At 40.0% G+C, this 17128-nt stretch overlaps 1 long non-coding RNA gene and 1 pseudogene across 2 annotated transcripts; both read right to left on the minus strand.

Annotated features, from left to right (window-relative positions):
• Positions 1-9763: 9763 nt before the first annotated feature.
• Positions 9764-15688, minus strand: LOC113008576 (uncharacterized). Of its 2 annotated transcripts, none has more exons than XR_003270045.1 (3): positions 15310-15688; positions 14843-15020; positions 9764-11593 (listed from the first exon to the last, which is right to left on the minus strand). It is a non-coding gene; the product is annotated as an uncharacterized LOC113008576 (long non-coding RNA). The 2 variants fall into 2 exon arrangements; XR_003270044.1 differs by having other exon boundaries at positions 9766-11418; positions 11505-11593; positions 14843-15688.
• A 439-nt stretch (positions 15689-16127) lies between these two features.
• On the minus strand, positions 16128-16884 carry LOC113008695 (coxsackievirus and adenovirus receptor homolog pseudogene; annotated as a pseudogene).
• Positions 16885-17128: the final 244 nt, after the last annotated feature.

The raw sequence follows: 17128 nt of genomic DNA on the forward strand, positions 1-17128 counted from the left end.
AGCAAGTCCACACATGCTTTCAGTCTAGCTGTAACTGTGTTTGCCATATAATACAAAGCAAGAGAACGCTACAATATTAGAAACAAAATAACAGGATATTTAACACATAATATAAAGCATGATTAGCTATCTGTGTCTTTGCATTGCATCAATACTGGTAGCTTTTTTGTCCAAATATAGTAACATCTGGCTTCCAAGAACAATATCATGGGCAGCAACAACACTGAGGCTTCAAAATGTTCAAAAATGGGTTAGTGCTGCTGTGCCTCCATCTTTTATATACAGTCTATGGTAGACATTGACATCAGCATTTTTGCCCAAAGAACTGCTGCTCACTGGATCTTTACTCTTTTCAAGAAAAAACGATTCTTGCAGGATTTCTTTGAACCACATGTTGGCCAGGGCCTGAATCCTTACGTGACCTCCTGTAGTCCACAGTAGATCTCTGTCCTGGTGTTTGTGAGTGTGTCCTGTGAAAAATAAGGTGTTATTTTTCTTTTCACTAATATATATTAAGCACTTGTGCTCCAGTGTTCATGATTAACCAGAGTAGTGTAAATCTCTTGGTGATGCCTTATCCTCGACTGAGTTTGGCCAAACAAGGCAGTAGTCACAGCCCTCCTTCCTGCTGAGTGCTTCCAACCTCGGGACCCCCCACCTTTACTTATTCACCTCACTTACCCCTCCCAGCAGGAAGAATCAGCGGTAGGTCCACAGCGGTGATAAAGAAAGCCCAGGTGTTAAAACAGTTGGAAGGAATACAGCGGGGATGGTCGGAGGAATACATCAGCTTATTTAATTTACAGAAATGAATATCCATGCATATCAACAGACCACTGATTAATCAGAGCAGAAGCCTCACGTCAAACATGACCCTGAAACCTGTCTAACTTGGTGAGATTCTGTTTGCCCCTATTTCAATTTCTAACTAAGAGACACATCTCCGAGAAGATGTTTTAAATGTTTTCCTCTCATTGCAAAAAAGTGCCATATTTTTCTTGTTTTCATGGAAAACTAGGGAACAACTTTATCAGCAGACTAACACGCTTAGGTTTGTGGCCTTGATCTGGGCCATTACAAAATACAAAACAGTTAGTGTTTAAATTAAAAAGTATACTACAGAAAAACAAAATCAAATGAACCAATCACACATTCACACATAAACAGGCTGATTAATTGGTATTTAAGGGGAGGGTACTCGCCTACCGGTCGAACCAGAGCCCAAATAAGCGCTGGATTGAACCACTACAAATTTAAAGGGTAAATCACCCACAAAGTCAACCACGGAGTAAACAGTGAGCCCCCAGCATGACGCAGAACTTAATGCAAGCTCCACATAAGGATAAAAATAGAATCAAAGATGTCCCTGAGTTAGCAGTTGGGAAGGTCTCGTGCTGCTTGAATGCTGCTATATTGAGGTTTCTCATGTGACATCAAGTCCACAGTTCTCAAGAGTTAACCCACTATATTGGATCAGATAGCAAAGTTGCTAGCAGATTGCCATGGTAGCCTGCAAATATTCACTAACCACTAGCTGAATGATAGTAAAATGTGCAAAAACAAACGAGAAATGAAGAAGCTTCGCCTTCAATGCAAAACCTGTGCTGTAGTTAACATGTATGAAAAGCCCCAACTTTTACTTTGAAGGAAAAGGGTCTCAATTTCCAGTTCCTGTTTACAATTTCACTGCAGTTCAGAGAGGAGCTGATCACCCTTTTTTTGAGTGCATCACTTTCATTTAAACTAGGCTTAAAGCACAATGTTAGCCAAACCAAAGCAATCACGAGGATGTTTTTGCTAACTTTGTGGAATACACGTTTTCCCCTAGCAACAGGTGGTTGCCAGCTGGTTACTGTCATGTCTATAGGCCTATGTGACACAGGCCTTATTCACTTTATGTTACAGTGATGGTCACACATTCAAAATAGTGGACAAGCTAACACCACATGACTGTATAGCATGACATACATTACATGCAATAGTGAATCTTAACAGTGCAGAAGAAACATGTCTCATCTCTTCACCGTTTTTAATAATGCTAGCTAACACACAGAGAACGAACCTATGCTGCCTGAAGACATGGATACAGTTTTGTTAAAATCCATGGATGTCATTAATTACAACATTTTTTCACTGGCTATACAGAAATGAGTGTGTTCCAAAATGCTACCGGACCACTGAAATGTCCCTTTTTGGCAGTTAGCTCATTGCTCAGATTATCCTTCATTTAATTTTTCATTTAATTGTTAATATATAAATGATTTTGAGATAGTATCAACAGCCATGGGGGAGGTCTCTCAGTAGAAAACGCTGTAAAAGTTATGAAAATACACTTATGAGTCCAAAACTTATGCTGTCCAGTAGGGAGTCTTTGCTTATGTTTGACACCCCCTTGTTATAGTGTCCGTAACAAATACGCTAGGATAGGGTAGGTTTTGAAATAAGATGATCAAAAAAAGAAAAGCTGTAATTAAAAAGGAACCTATATTCAAGTATACAAAGCCAGGGTCACACATTTGATCTCGACAGCTTGTTCAGTGGCAGCCCCGGGGCAAAACCCCTCACTGAAACCCACAAGTAAGAGTTACTGAAACAAAATATCAAAAATAGTTGATCTCACTCACCTGCTGATCAGAGCTGAAAACCCCCCCAAACAGTGTCCTTTTGCTGCTGACAGGACTGTGTTTGCGCATGTCTGCTCCGGTCATTGCTTTTGCATTTCAAAGCATAGTTGTTTGATTTAATAGCTTAGCTCTCAAATCAGTAATGGGTTGAAGGGTCACTGCGGAAAACAATGTACCGCTAATAAGTGACTCATTTTGAATAGAATAGAGGAAGCAAGCATATCTGATGGGAGATAACAGGGAGAGGGCCTGCAGGGGACACACAGTTAATGAGGACTTTTACTATAACACAAATATACAATGGATGCTCTTTATGTTTTCGTTTGATATTTTTTGAAATGTTCTGTGTTGAAACAAAAGACTCTGAATGCCCTCGAAATGATTTTGCATTTTAAGTTTTGCATTTCTAAACATTAACTGCTACACATTATCACTTGTTATAGTGTAACACCTTTACAATAGTTAACTATTAGCAGTCTAATCAGGAGTGGGGCAGTGCACCTTCACAGGGATTCTGACATCTCAACCCAGCACCCCCTCCCGGCTTTTATCCCCCAGGAACCTCCTGCTGCTTGTCTCCTGAATGCTTTCCCTCCTCCTTTCACCTCTTCTGTTTTTCCATCCTGACCTATTGTTTGCTGACTGATGAAGCACAACATTCAAACCGGCTTGAGCTCTTTGTTTCCGGAGCAGCAGGAGATACCTGGTCAACCACCTGAAAAAAGGAAGGTAGAATCTTTAGGTTTGTGGTAAGTACATTCAGTATTGTTTAGTTACTTTCCAAGAAAGAGTATGAGCTCTGACTGTCAAACACTAGACTATGTCCTGCTGAAAAAACACCCCTGAAACATCTGAAGCAAGATTTTCATTTGCAGTGACCAGAATCGACATGGAGTTAATCGTCAGAGAGACAGCTCAGGTCAAGGTGTTTGAAGACAAAGTTAAAGAGGCGAGACGACGATAGTTTGCACATATGCAGAGAAATGATAGTGAATACATGGGACCAAGGATGAAGATGAAGGCAGGAGGAGAAGAGCAAGACCTCCGAGTATGTAGTGAATGAGGACATGCACAAGGTTAGAAGTGATTTCGATTTAGACCGGACGCCCCTCTTAACCCTGAACGTTGACCTGATGAGTAGTTACATTTCTCAGGAGGTGGACGTCAGGTTATGTGGAAGGTAGGTATCTGGGTTTGAATCCACCATATGCCCCATGTCTGGGCTCTCTCCGGGTACGCTGGCTTATTCCCACAGTCCAAAGACATGCAGTTAGTTTGGTTAGGTTAATCGGTGATTCCCATAGGTGTTAATGATAGTATCAATGGTTATCTGTCTCTGTGTCGCAGCTATGCAACAGACTGGTGACCTGTCCAGGATGAACCCCACTTTTCTTATTCTATAGCAGCTGGGACAGGCTCCAGCCCCCCTGTGACCCTGAACTGGGTAAGCAGAAGAGAATGGATGCATGGATGAAAATAAAAAAAATCATTTAGTGCGAGGTTCAGTAGTTCAGTTTTCACTTTGCTTTTCTCTTGGTTTTTGGTCTCCAAGGTTTCATTGTGTGTTAGCCGTAATATCTGCACATCCTTTACAAAGAAAACAGCAAAGTCAGTATGATAAAAAGAATACCTCAATTTCAACTTTGTCAATATTCAGTTTTGTGTATCATACTGTATTGGGATATATTAGAAGTATTTGTATTTGCTAGAGCTATTTTGTAATATATTGTATTATTTAATATTATGATCACTCTTGGATTAATGAAGGATTCTGATCAGGATGGTTTCAATGATTATTTTTTTCCATTGATCTAACCAATATTCAAATTGAAAGTACTGATTTGTATGGTGCTATGTATGAATCACTACTTAACAAACTTAAGAAAACACCAACAAATAGAAAAAAGCTGCAAAAGCACACAAAACAAAACAGAAGTTGAATAAAACACAATTACAAAAAATGAATGAAAACTCACAAAACACAACCAAAGTGTTCATGGGGAGACAATAACGTGAAAATATCACATGTGGAAGTGACAAGCTAACAGTTATCGACTAATCAATGAATCCTTCCCTTTGGGAGTCGGTCTTGTTGCAATCTCTGGCATGTTTTGGTTCCTATCACTTCAGAAGCTGTTCTACAACATTATTGTGCCCCCCGAATACACCTTTGTTGTGTTTTTGTTATTTATTTTTTACATCCGTTGTGTTTTATTTAACTTCCATTGTGTGTTTTTTTCCTAGGTTACAGTGAGTTTGACCTCTCAGGACCACCATAGATCATGCAGCTTTTCAGCATTTTACATAAATGTGAAAACCTTCAGCTCAATGTATTATCGGACAAAACTCTCATCTCAGGTGTGCTGCTAAATAGACCATGTAAGGGAAAATTTGCAGTTCTTTTAGAGTTGCTTTTTGAAGTGTATTGAATGGTAATTTGACTGTGCTGTAAAATAGGAATGTGTTGGTGTGAAAAGCAGAGACAGGTAGCTACAGCTGTTCGGTGTCTCCTCTCTCCTTCATCCCCACCCAAGTGGGAGGTGTTGAGGTGAGAATGAAGCCCTCCCTCCAGCTGCAGTCCCTCTGACCCAAACAGTCAGGGCACTCCCAGCTTTTGTGGAAACAAGCTGACAGGAAAGGTAAACATCAAGGTGTGGAAAGAGCCTCTTCCTTTGGTGGTCTCATCAGTCACAGAGCCCCGCACCAGTTTAACTGCAGCTTTAAATCACGAGCGGAGGCCGTGAATTCAAACATCGGCCAGCAGAGATGAGAAATTATGATGTGAGAGCTGGCGTGATGATGTGAGAGAATGGAGCTGCTTTTCGCCTGTTGTCAAGGAGATGTCTGGTGTATTGTGACCTCTAGGGGTGGAGACCATGGAGAGGACATCAATTTTAAAAACTACACTGCATGTTTCTGTGTTCTTATATATCTGTACAAAACACTCCAGTGACCGATCTGCTTTATCTTTATCTTACTGCATACTGTTTTTTATAGTTTTTTTTAATTAAAAACTTGTTTTCATGAGTTTCTTATTTTCTTTATTTTTTCCATTCTTATTTAACTTTTTATTTTTTATGATGGCAAAGCTGTCTTTAAAGCAACGCGCCAAAAACAAACTTATAACAACAAATACAACTTGATACAACTGATTTCTGGTATCCATCCATCCATTTGCTTCTGGTTGTCCTTTTCAGGGTCGCAGGGGGCACTGGAGCCTATCCCAGCTGTCATAGGGCGAGAGGCGGGGTACACCCTGGACAGGTCACCAGTCTGTCGCAGGGCCAACACACAGACACATTCACACCTTTGGGCAATTTGAAACTGCATGTCTTTGGACGGTGGGAGGAAGCCGGAGTACCCGGAGGGAACCCACGCAAACACGGGGAGAACATGCAAACTCCACACAGAGAGACCCCGGCCTGATGGTGGAATTGAACTCAGGACCTTCTTGCTGTGCGGCAACAGTGCTAACCACCGTGCTGCCATTGATGTGCAATAAAATGATAGTGGGAATTTAAACTGTTAAAATGACTTTTTGACCTAAAATCAGTCAAAAGTACATAAAACTAGGGATTCCAGTTGTCCTGTTTTATTCGGGACATCCCATATAATGAGCAAAATTGGTTCGCCCCTTATTCTACCTCAAATGTCCTGTATATTGCCATTGCCCGCAATGCCACAGATGGCACACTTACAAATACCAAATCTGATTTGGCCGCAATTGTAACAGACGAGTGCTTGTATTTGAATATTTTTTTATTTTTTTTCCTTATTTGTCGAAGGAACTGCCCATGTGATTTCTGTCATCATTTACTGCAGCTTTGTATATTGCTTTAGATGAGGTATTGATTAAACTGAAACCAACATTGTACTGCATTTTTATTATAAGAATATGAACATGCATTTATATTTACACTATGCCCAGCTGTCTGTGCATTGTGCTTCTGCCATACCAGAGTGTCCCTTATTTGGTAGTTATAAAAGTGGCAACCCTAGGTCAAACATATCTCTCATGACTGATATCAAGTCATTTTAAGCCAGACGTAAGATTCCCATCACCAAGTAGAAGCTGCAATCAATTGTTGGCAAAATGACTCTTCTGTGTAATTTATGTAACTGGGTAAAAAATCTCATTGACATTAAAAATGTGGTTTTTTTTTAAGAGAGATCTGGTCAAGAGAGCACCAGAAATTGTAAGAAATATAACATCACAGTTCTATAAGCACAGTTTAAGTTTCCAAAAAAGGAGAGGATTGATTGTAATCCGGTACAATGAGTAGAGTAAAAAACATTTTTTTATATATAACCCCTTCATAAATACTCTTTACTTCAGTGTATTTACTCATTTAAGTAAAGATATTATGCATAAAAATCAAAGAAAAAAATCAGTTTTAGTAAACGATTACCAGAACAGTGTAGTTGTCCGTAAGTTACGGTCATGGTATTTCAGCATCCAGTTAGCGCTGCCAAAGCATAAAGGGAGTACCATTAGTTCCGCCCAAAGTTTTTAAATTCAACATTTCTATTAGCTCAACAAACATCAGCAAACACACAAACTGTTTGTGTGCAGTTTGTCGTACAATGTGTTGCTAGCTAAAATTCCAGCAGCTGTAATTCCCATTTGTACTCACATTTTTTTCAAATTCTCTTTCACTGCTTGTGTCTTATGGAAGAAGATGCATGATTTATGAAGTTTAACAGAGTTAGAAGTTAGCAGGAAGTTAGCGTGCTGTGTTCCATCAAAAGATGACACACTGACCGTGGGATTTCTTGAATACTGAAACGTATAGTTCTGCTATCAGCGTGAACATAAATGAAGACAAAAAACTAAACTGCAGCATTGTTTAGGATTACTGTTGTTTGGCTAGCTGGTATATAATGGTCTGCTACGTGGTAGCTAGCTATGGCTAGGATAATATGAACACATTAGCATAGTGAAGCTGGACAATGAAGGCTACCCTTTTCCATTTTTTTTTTTTACCCTTTTCAATAAAAGTTAAAGTGAGGGTCCCCAATGGTCAGAAACAAATGTAGTTGCATGGCAGTAAAAGATGCTGAAAATGGGCCACACTAAAGTTAGGAGAACATCTGAGATGATCCATCCATAACACAAGGTTCGTCATTAATGTACTACTGCATGGTTTGGGTGAGTGCTATCTAAAATTCTTAATCCTCAGCTTCATCTTTCTTTGGACTCAGAGAGATTCTTTTGTGACCTGTTCAAATATTTGGTGTCTGGCAAACCATGGGGTGAGGGACAAGCTTTTGAAAACTGAGCTTTAAAACATGCTACAGATTAATACTGCTATTAAAAAATGCAGAGAGGCCAACAGTGATCACTGACTATTTTGGGGGGCTTCTTCAGATTAAATGGAACGAGACAACAGCCTTGATGAACACAATAGGTGTTTGGACCCAGAAGGACAGTCTATGGGTTATCACTTAACAACTGATTACAAACTGTGGATGTTATCACCCCAACTATACAGTCAACACAAGGCTGTAAATGTAGGGCTACGTCCACGGGTATTTTTGAAAACGCAGATTTTTCTATGCGTTTGCACCTTTTGTCCACATGTAAACGGGGTTTTCGATTACTGAAAACTGAGATTTTTAAAAACTCCTGCCAGGGTGGAGATTTTGGAAAACTCCGTTTTTGTGTTTACGTGTGGACGAGGAAAACTGAGATTTAGTCACGCAACATCAAAGCATGCGATTATTTCTACAATGGCGGAGAGCGACAAAATACTGCTGCTGTGAATCTGACTATCTGCAGTTTTAACACACTTGCATATACACACGCAGTTACTGTCCCTCCATTTACAAAGACAGAGGCGTCAGGGTGAACTTCAGACGTGGCTTCTACATTCAACACAGCCGCTGTCACAACCCAAATCCCAACATCAGTTTTGAATAAATTTACTTTTTTTTAAACATTTAAATTTATGTATACTGTGGGCATTTTGTTCATTCCTAAGTTGTGAGTCTATACCAACCAAAATACTCTCTTTAGTTTTTAACATGTGAAATATTGGAAGGCACTTGAGAAAAGTAACACAAAATGATCTGCCTTTCCAGGAAAACAAAAACTTTTCAGAAGTACTTAAGGTTCTGAGAGGGTACAAAACCCTGTTTACTCTTTCCCTCCCAGGCTTCTAGACTTCTGATTGGCCAACATTTCGTTTTTAGCGTTTACATGTGGACGGAGATATTTTTCAAAACTGCACGTGGACGGGATCTAAAAAAAAAAAGAAAAGGAAAATCTGTTTTCAAAAATACCCGTGTAGACGTAGCCTAAATCTCTAAATTAATATATTTTTTAAGTTCAGCAGGTCCAGTAATGGTGAATAATCTTTAACTTCCTGTGACAGGATATAAAAATACCAAGAAAGTAAATAATAAAACTCATGCTTGTTTATTTGTGAACTCTGTTGTATCTGATGAGTGTATTTATGCTGGATACCTAGTAAGCAAGCACTGTTACCATTAGCTAAAATGGTCATTCACGCTGGTTTTTGTTCTGCCCCTAATGAGGAATGAGGGATTTCTGTTGATTTCCTCGTTCCTCATCAATCAAGTGCTAAATAAAGCTTTGAAGGAGACTTGGCTCTCTGTGGTGTGTGTGGTTGTGAATCCAGCATGGTGGACTGGAAAAACCCGTATGGGTCATATTTAAAGAGCAGGAGCGCTTCATCGGAGCACTTGTTGGTTCACATCATAAAATATACTGTATGCATAAAAAAAAGAAATGAAGCTTAGCTATTAATTACTGTAACATATTCATGGATTATGTGGTAATTCAGTTCAGTTCAGTTCATTTTTATTTCAAACATGTGCATTCACAATCATTACAAAATACAATTCCATTCTTTTGTTTGAAAAGGAGTAGGCAGAAGTATACACTTATTAGTCCCTACCCCCTCAAATTAACCTTAATTAACCTTATTGTACATGAACATTGTTTGCAGCTGCAAAATCACGAACAAACAACAACTTGCTGAATTTGTTGCAACACACAGATGTTAAAAATATGGGTTAAACTAGGGTTACAGCTTACAAAAAGCTATTTTTTTCCTTTTTGAAAAGAAAATTTGAACTAGTTTAAAAATAAACTTTAAGAAAAAAAGACAAAGTAAAAATATTTTTATTTTAGACACATGTTCTAATGTACAATTGTTTAGTAATTGCAGTATCTCTAACCAGAGACCTGCACTATATGCATTTACACATTTACAGACAGCAAAGCAACAGGAGGAAAGAAAGAAAAATATATAAAAGGGAAATAACAGAAGATGAAGAGGTGGTTGCAGGAGGGTTGATGAGCGGGACACAGGTGCAAACAATCATCTGATTTTAAATCCTTATGTTTCGATTTTGCAGCCAGGAGTGCTGTTGACTTTGTTCCAGTGTTGCTCACTTTAATGGACTTTGAGTCAAACACATCTGCAAAAAAAGCAGCGATCAGGATGGAAACTTCAGTGATAGTTTGGAACTTGTAAGTAAAACATACTGCACGGCGTTAGCACCAAAACACAAGCTTTCCTTCCATTTTTAGTCATGGTCTGGGTGAGTGGCTGGAAACTTCCACTAGGATCCTGAACTTCTCTGGTCTCCACCCATGGGCATGGCCACCACACCCTCTACCACCTGGAGCTGATTGAGCTAATTAGGCTGGCAGATTTAAGCTCTGCGCTGACGTCTCTTCTCCGCCAGTTTGACTACTCTACGTTGGTAACCAGGCTGTATGGCTCATGCGTCTGACTGTAGGTGCTTTACTTACCTTGTTGTTTTTGTGTATCAGTGCTCCCAGATGCTCCATGGCTTTAAACCACACATCCTTTTGGTCTTTCAATTTTCCCCTATATTTCCTGGGATTCACTCCTTGCCTAACCTGCCCGCCCTCCTGCTGTCCCTTGGTCTTGGAACCACGAGGAACTCCGGTCAGCCATATTCACATAATCAAACTCACCCGGACCTACGCCGGCTCTCCTTCAACGCATCCATCTCTCACCTGCAAATTAAGCCAAAAGAATAATTACACATACTTTCTCTGGAACTCCCCTCTTGCTAAGCGCTAATTTGGTTTTCCTCAATTCCCAGTGTGACTATTTCCACTCGGTTACCTTCTCAGTCCTGCCCCTTTGTTTTACCCCAGCCATGTTGCCACATCACCCAAATCCTGTATAGTTTGTCACTATCAAATATTATTCTTGTGTTGAGAAATAAAACTGTCAAAACCTTTTCTTTGCCTTCGCTCTGGGTACTGCGCTTGGGTTCAGTTCCACTTACCGGCCTCTGGCCTTCATAGAGATATTTTCTCAACTTGGGACATCTCAATATTAAAAGCAATTGTCGTGCAGAGACACTTGGATGTGGTAAATTGTTGCTTTCAATCCAGCATGTCATATGGCATACATGCCCAACTGCCAGACTGTGGTGGGACCTCATATCTCCCATGGGTTAAACACAAAGACAAACAGTTGCAGAGCTGAAGAACAAACTGGTTCCTGTCAGTGTGGCAGCTATCAAACAAACAAGCTCTGTGGAGCTTCTCTGGGAAAGTCTACAACACAAATCTGTATAAAACTAAAAAAGAAAAACTTCCTTCACCCCAGCTTCAGTACCTTCTCCTTTACACAGGGGACTCTCTCCATGATGAGAAGAACCTTTTTCTCAAGCTCATACCAGTCCAGTATGGAGACGGCGGCAGATTTCCCTACAGAGGTGGCCCACTTCCCACTCTAGTCATGGGTAGAACTTCAGTGGAACTGTTCAGGTTTTCCCACAGAAACTGTAAAAAGAATAAAAGTGAATGAGCACACGAGTTTTTCAGACAAGAAGGTGAAACATCTTTATTAAAAAGTTCTGATCACTCACCACTTGTTCACATTGTACATCTTCTTTGTGGATGTGTTTGATCACCACCTACAGGCCAGTCAGGAGTACTTTGGTTACTGCAGGGAACGCTATAAGAGATATATAAGAATATGTATGTTATTACTCACTGGCAAATTATCTCTTTTGCTTCTCCCAGCAAAAACGGATCCAAAGTCGCCGCCTCTGACCATTTCAAGCTTTGTGTATTCAGCCTCAAAGTGGGCTACACATCCAAAGATACATGTTTTACACACATGAACTTTGGATAATGTAAAAGGTTTCTCCTTCTGTCAACTTTATCACAAAGCAGGCGTTTTAATTCTGATGAACCAGGTTCCTTTCTGTGATATCACAAATACACAAGACTGAACTACCCAAATGAAGAAACCAAAGACTTACTAAAAGAAATGTATTGTATGGCATTAGGCAGTTTGAAAATGAATGATGATCAAACTGTGTTGGGTTTCTTTCCAAATGCAACCCTAGGACACAGAAACTGTAAGAACTGACCACAAACAGAAATACTGTACGTACAGAGTACCAGTAAGAATAGATTCCTAACTTATCCCCATTAACCTTCTATTGTCTAGTCTTCTTTCACACGTTAAAAACAAGTCTACATTTTTAAGCTTTTTTTTTTAATTTTTTTTATATATAAATCCTGTCCACATGTAAATGTCTATATCTCCGTTTTCCTCGTTCACATGTAAGCGCAAAAACTGAGTTTTCGAAAACTCAGCCACGACAGCCATGGTAAGCCGACGGGTAAAGAGATCGGTTTTTATCAGATTACGTCGTGGAAGAGAAATTGTTTAAGCCATGTTTCCGAAGTAACAAAGAGCCGACGGATGGTCTGGATTGCAGCCATTCCAAGACCAAATATAACGTTCCAGAACACTCCAGCTCACATGTTAGTCTGCCCCAAGCATTTCCACAAAGGTAAGTCTTCTGTTGTAGTTGTAATTACGTAATTTATCATAACATAATTGTTGATGTAGGTTACAAATAAGTCTTCTATTGATTTGAATTGAATTCGTTGTGCTATGCTGCTTTGTTCACTGTGGCTTTGCGGGCTAATGTTTGTTGTGTTTTGTAGGAAAACCAGCCTACCAAATGCTGGAATGCGATCCAGACTGGGCCCCTCTATCAACCTGGGTCATACCGAGTTTAAAGCTGCTACCGCAGCGAGATTTGATCGGTTAAAAGAGAGAGCGATATCAAAACAGCCACGAAACGTCCCGCATATATGTGCCCAAGGGAAGCAATCGAGTGATGAATAACTGTTTTCCAGTATGTTGTTTTGATATGTTTTTTTTTTTTTTTTTTTTTTTTTTTTGTGTTGATTTGTTTTTCACCGAAACTGCTAAATAAAGCATAATGGAATACAATTTTGCCTCTTTCTTGTAAGATTCTATAATAGAATGAAACAATAATGCCAGTTCTAAATAAAGACAATAAATTGAATGAATTACAAAACACATTTTATTTCTATTAGCTCTGAAAATGTTGTGTAATACTACAACCTGAAACGACAGGTTTGCGTTTGCCTGTACAGGAGATAAGGGGGAAAAAAAAACAAAAAAAACCAACAGCTGTTAAATGGAATAGTCTAAATCACCAAAGTAAACTGGACCTGGGCTTGTTGCAGGGATCTGAAGTTAATAAACGTGAAGTGCATACACTCACGCTTAGGACCACATAATAATAAATATGTGCGTGATGAAAGTTGGGCAGCACACTAACGTCCTTACTCCACTCTGTATGCTCGTATGGGTCTGACTCTTTCACTCCTTTGATTTTTTTTTCCTCGTACTTGTTGTTTGCCTTTTCATCAAGTCTGTCTTTGTACGGACCTGCCGTGTTCTCCGTCGTTTTGTACATAACTTTTTGGGGGGCAAATAAAATTGATGCTTGATGCAGTGTTTTGATTTTGTTGCCACGGGTACCCACAAAGCAATGCGCGAAAGTCACGTGGTCTGTCAATCTCTATAGTAATCATCCACAACTATTTTCAGTTGGGTATGATAAAGGATTCAGAAGGTTTATTCATGCGGGCCCATATGACAGAATATGCATCTTCTTTATGTTTTCATATTTTAATTTATATTTAATTGTGTTGTGGTTTGCAGTGTTTTGTGTTGTTTCACTTTAAATTTGTTTAAAGGGAAAAAGCTGAAAATTTAAATACTTAAAAGTTGAAATGTGAATAGTTGGTTTTTGTATTATATGATTTATTTATTACATTTTATGTGGAGTGAATAAATAAAAGTATATTTACGGTGGCCCCTAGAGACATTGCACGTAAAAACTCCAAAACACGTACAAAACACAACAGAAGTGCTCCAGGATGCTAGGCGCAGTGTTGAGCTCTTGTTACCTAGTGGCTACATAAGCCAGGAAGTACCAACGACCGGATTTGGTGTGTGGTAGTAACAGGTAAATGAACATTTTTTATTTTTTTTGTTAATTATTTGAATATATATCAGTGCTTGTGTATAAATACACAAACAATACACATATGCTTTCAATTGACTAATTTAAGTGATCTAGGTGAGCGGTCCCCAACCTTTTTTGCGCCACGGACCGGTTTATGCCCGACATTATTTTCACAGACCGGCCTTTGAGGTGTCGCGGATAAATACAACAAAATAAAACTAGTACCGGTACCGAAAACAAGATTTATTCATAACACACGTGAAAAGACACAGGAAAACCGAGTTAACGATAAAAACAATAACAAAATAACGTTGAAAACCGATTAAAAACCATACATTTCACACCTGAGCCTCAACTCTCACAGCCCGGCACCAAACGACTCACGGACCGGTACAGGTACGAGGCCCGGGGGTTGGGGACCGCTGATCTAGGTAGCTCTGTTTTGGAAGTTCAGTTAACGCTAGAAATGTGTTTTGGAGTTTGTACGTGCTTTGTCTCTAGGGTCCACCGTATATATTTATATATAAACATATATAAATAAAACCAGTTTGGGGTTTTTTTGTTTACATTAGTAATTCCTTTTGTGCATAAATTTTTTTTTATTGTTGTTAATAATAAATTAAAGCAACAAAACGACCTGAAGAGCCCGGTTGGGAGCCGAAAGAGCCGGCTCTTTTTAGTGAGTCGTGCCGATTCTCTAAAAAGAGCCGGAAATCTCATCACTAACCTGAATCAAATGATTAGTTCATATTACCAGGCCTCTGGAGAACTTCAAGACATGTTGAAGTTCTGTCTTTCTAAATGGAGGTCTGTGGTGTGGTGGGTCGTGTGTGCAGAACAGCTGGCTGTTTTACCTCAGTGAGGGGTTTAATAGTGTCAAACTGCATCACCGCCCCACTCACCTGTGGCTGTTGTGCTGGGTCGCTGGTTGTATTCTCCCCCAGGTCCAGTGGCTGCCCTCAAATCTGCCAGTTTTGCCACAATCTCAGCTTGGGCCTGCTCCAAAGATTCGGGCTGGAGGCGGCGGCCCAGGTTCCTCTTGGCCCAGGACATCGCTAACTCAATTGGGCCTCTCCAGTCCTGTTTAGGGAACTCAAAATGAGCTTTTACTTCCTCTTCTATGCTCTCAGTATAATGATCACGGAGGATCAGAATGACTGTGTGAGCCCAGTTTCTAGCATTTCCCTCAGAGTCTGTGTCTTTCTGTTGGGGATGGCTGGCTTAAATGTCTCTTGAAACATTCTTCAGATGATGCACTGCTTTAATCAGTCTATGAATAATGCGGACCTTAGCAGAAAAGTCTGGATCATCTGATGGTATTTTGTTAACAGGCGGTCCAGCTCGCTCAATTCGGGTGGGTTTTACATACCAGTTGTTTTGAGCTGGTCTCCTTTCAAACCTCCGGTCGTGTCCGGTCCGACTTCCCTGTCGGGCACCATAGTGGTCTGCAGCCAGCTGCTCTCTCTCCTCCGGCTCTGCTGCCGTGCTTGGAAGAAATCTCCCTCACCGTTTTGTTGTCCTCCTCTGATGACCAATGCATAGGTTCTCCGTCTGTCCTGGGATGGAAAGCTGTTGTGTCGTGGCAATCAACGTCACATTAGAAAGGTATAGAGATTGACAGACCACGTGACTTTCACGCATTGCTTTCTGGGTACCCGTGGCAACAAAATCAAAACACTGCATCAAATGCTAATATTTCTAGCACCGGTAATCATTCATTCTGCGGTTGTAATCCCTACTTGCATTTTATTTGCCCCAAAAACAGTTATGTACAAAACGACGGAGAACAGGACAGGTCCGTACAAAGACAGACTTGACGAAAAGGAAAAAAAAAAAAAAAGTATGAGGAAAAAATCAAAGGAGTGAAAGGGTCAGACCCATACGAGCATACAGAGTGGAGTAAGGACGTTAGCGTGCTGCCCAACTTTCATCACGGACATATTTATTATTGTATGGTCCTAAGTGTGAGTGTATGCACTTCACGTTTATTAACTTCAGATCCCTGCAACAAGCCCAGGTCCAGTTTACTTTTGGTGATTTGGACTATTCCATTTCACAGCTGTTGTTACATTTTTTTCCCTTTTTCTTCTGTACAGGCAAATGCAAACCTGTCGTTTCAGGTTGTAGTATTACACAACATTTTCAGATCTAATAGAAATAAAATGAGTGTTTCGTAATTCATTCAATTTATTGTCTTAGAACTGCCATTATTGTTTTGGAGTTTGTACATGTTTTGGAGTTTTTACGTGCACTCTCTGTGATCTTGCGTAAATACAAGTCACCTGCTATAGTGTCAACAAAGGCACTTTGAGGCAACATCTTGTTTCCGTTTGCCTTAGACCAGTTGTAACCCAGAGGGGGAGTACCTTGTGAGGATCTACATCTCATCCTGAGGTTGTTTCCTTCCTCTGCTTCACCATCTATGTAGCATACTGGTGTACTTGGCCTCTCCATTACGAACAGGTTAAAAATTTTCATACCAAACTCAGGTAACCTTTTCACCTTGCATTGGTAAGTTCCCATATCTGTCAGCTTCAGGTCAAGGATTCTTAATGATGCGTCACCCATCTTGGGGATCAGGAGAGGCAAAGTGGACCCTATTCTTTAACTTCTCATATAGATTACTGTATATCACACCTCCAGTACACCAGATAATGATCTTGTCATCCTGCTGTTTATCTGAAGGCACAATGTTCCACGCTATTTCCGTATATCCCAAGTTCTCAGATTCAAAGACAAACTCACAATTAAGGGTAACACTGGAATCTCTTGCCACATAATAGTTTTTTATGTGTGAGGTTATTTCTAGAGCACAGACTGAGTCTTTGGTCAGGGAGTACAATATTCCCATGAAGATCAAAAGCCATAGCCCAAACTTTATGTTGAAATATCTTGTCCTCAGTGGCATAGATGAGATGCAGCAGTTCTTTTGCTGAAACATCATTCTGTGGTTCACTGCATGGATCAAACTCGAAGTGAGCTGCCAGCGTGATGAAATGTTTCTGCTCAAATGGATTCTGTCAGGGTCCTGAGTCTGTTGACAAAGTGCTTTTGGTTATAGAGTTATATTATCACATGTTTCGGTCTAAGTTTTGTTATGTTTGAGAGATTTTCTAGTTCTTGATTCTGATTCTCTGCTCCTTCTGTTTAGTGTCCAGTCATCCCTGCCTGTGTGTTCCCCTTGTTCT

This window comes from Astatotilapia calliptera, chromosome 17, assembly GCF_900246225.1.
Source record: "Astatotilapia calliptera chromosome 17, fAstCal1.2, whole genome shotgun sequence".
Classification (NCBI taxonomy): domain Eukaryota; kingdom Metazoa; phylum Chordata; class Actinopteri; order Cichliformes; family Cichlidae; genus Astatotilapia; species Astatotilapia calliptera.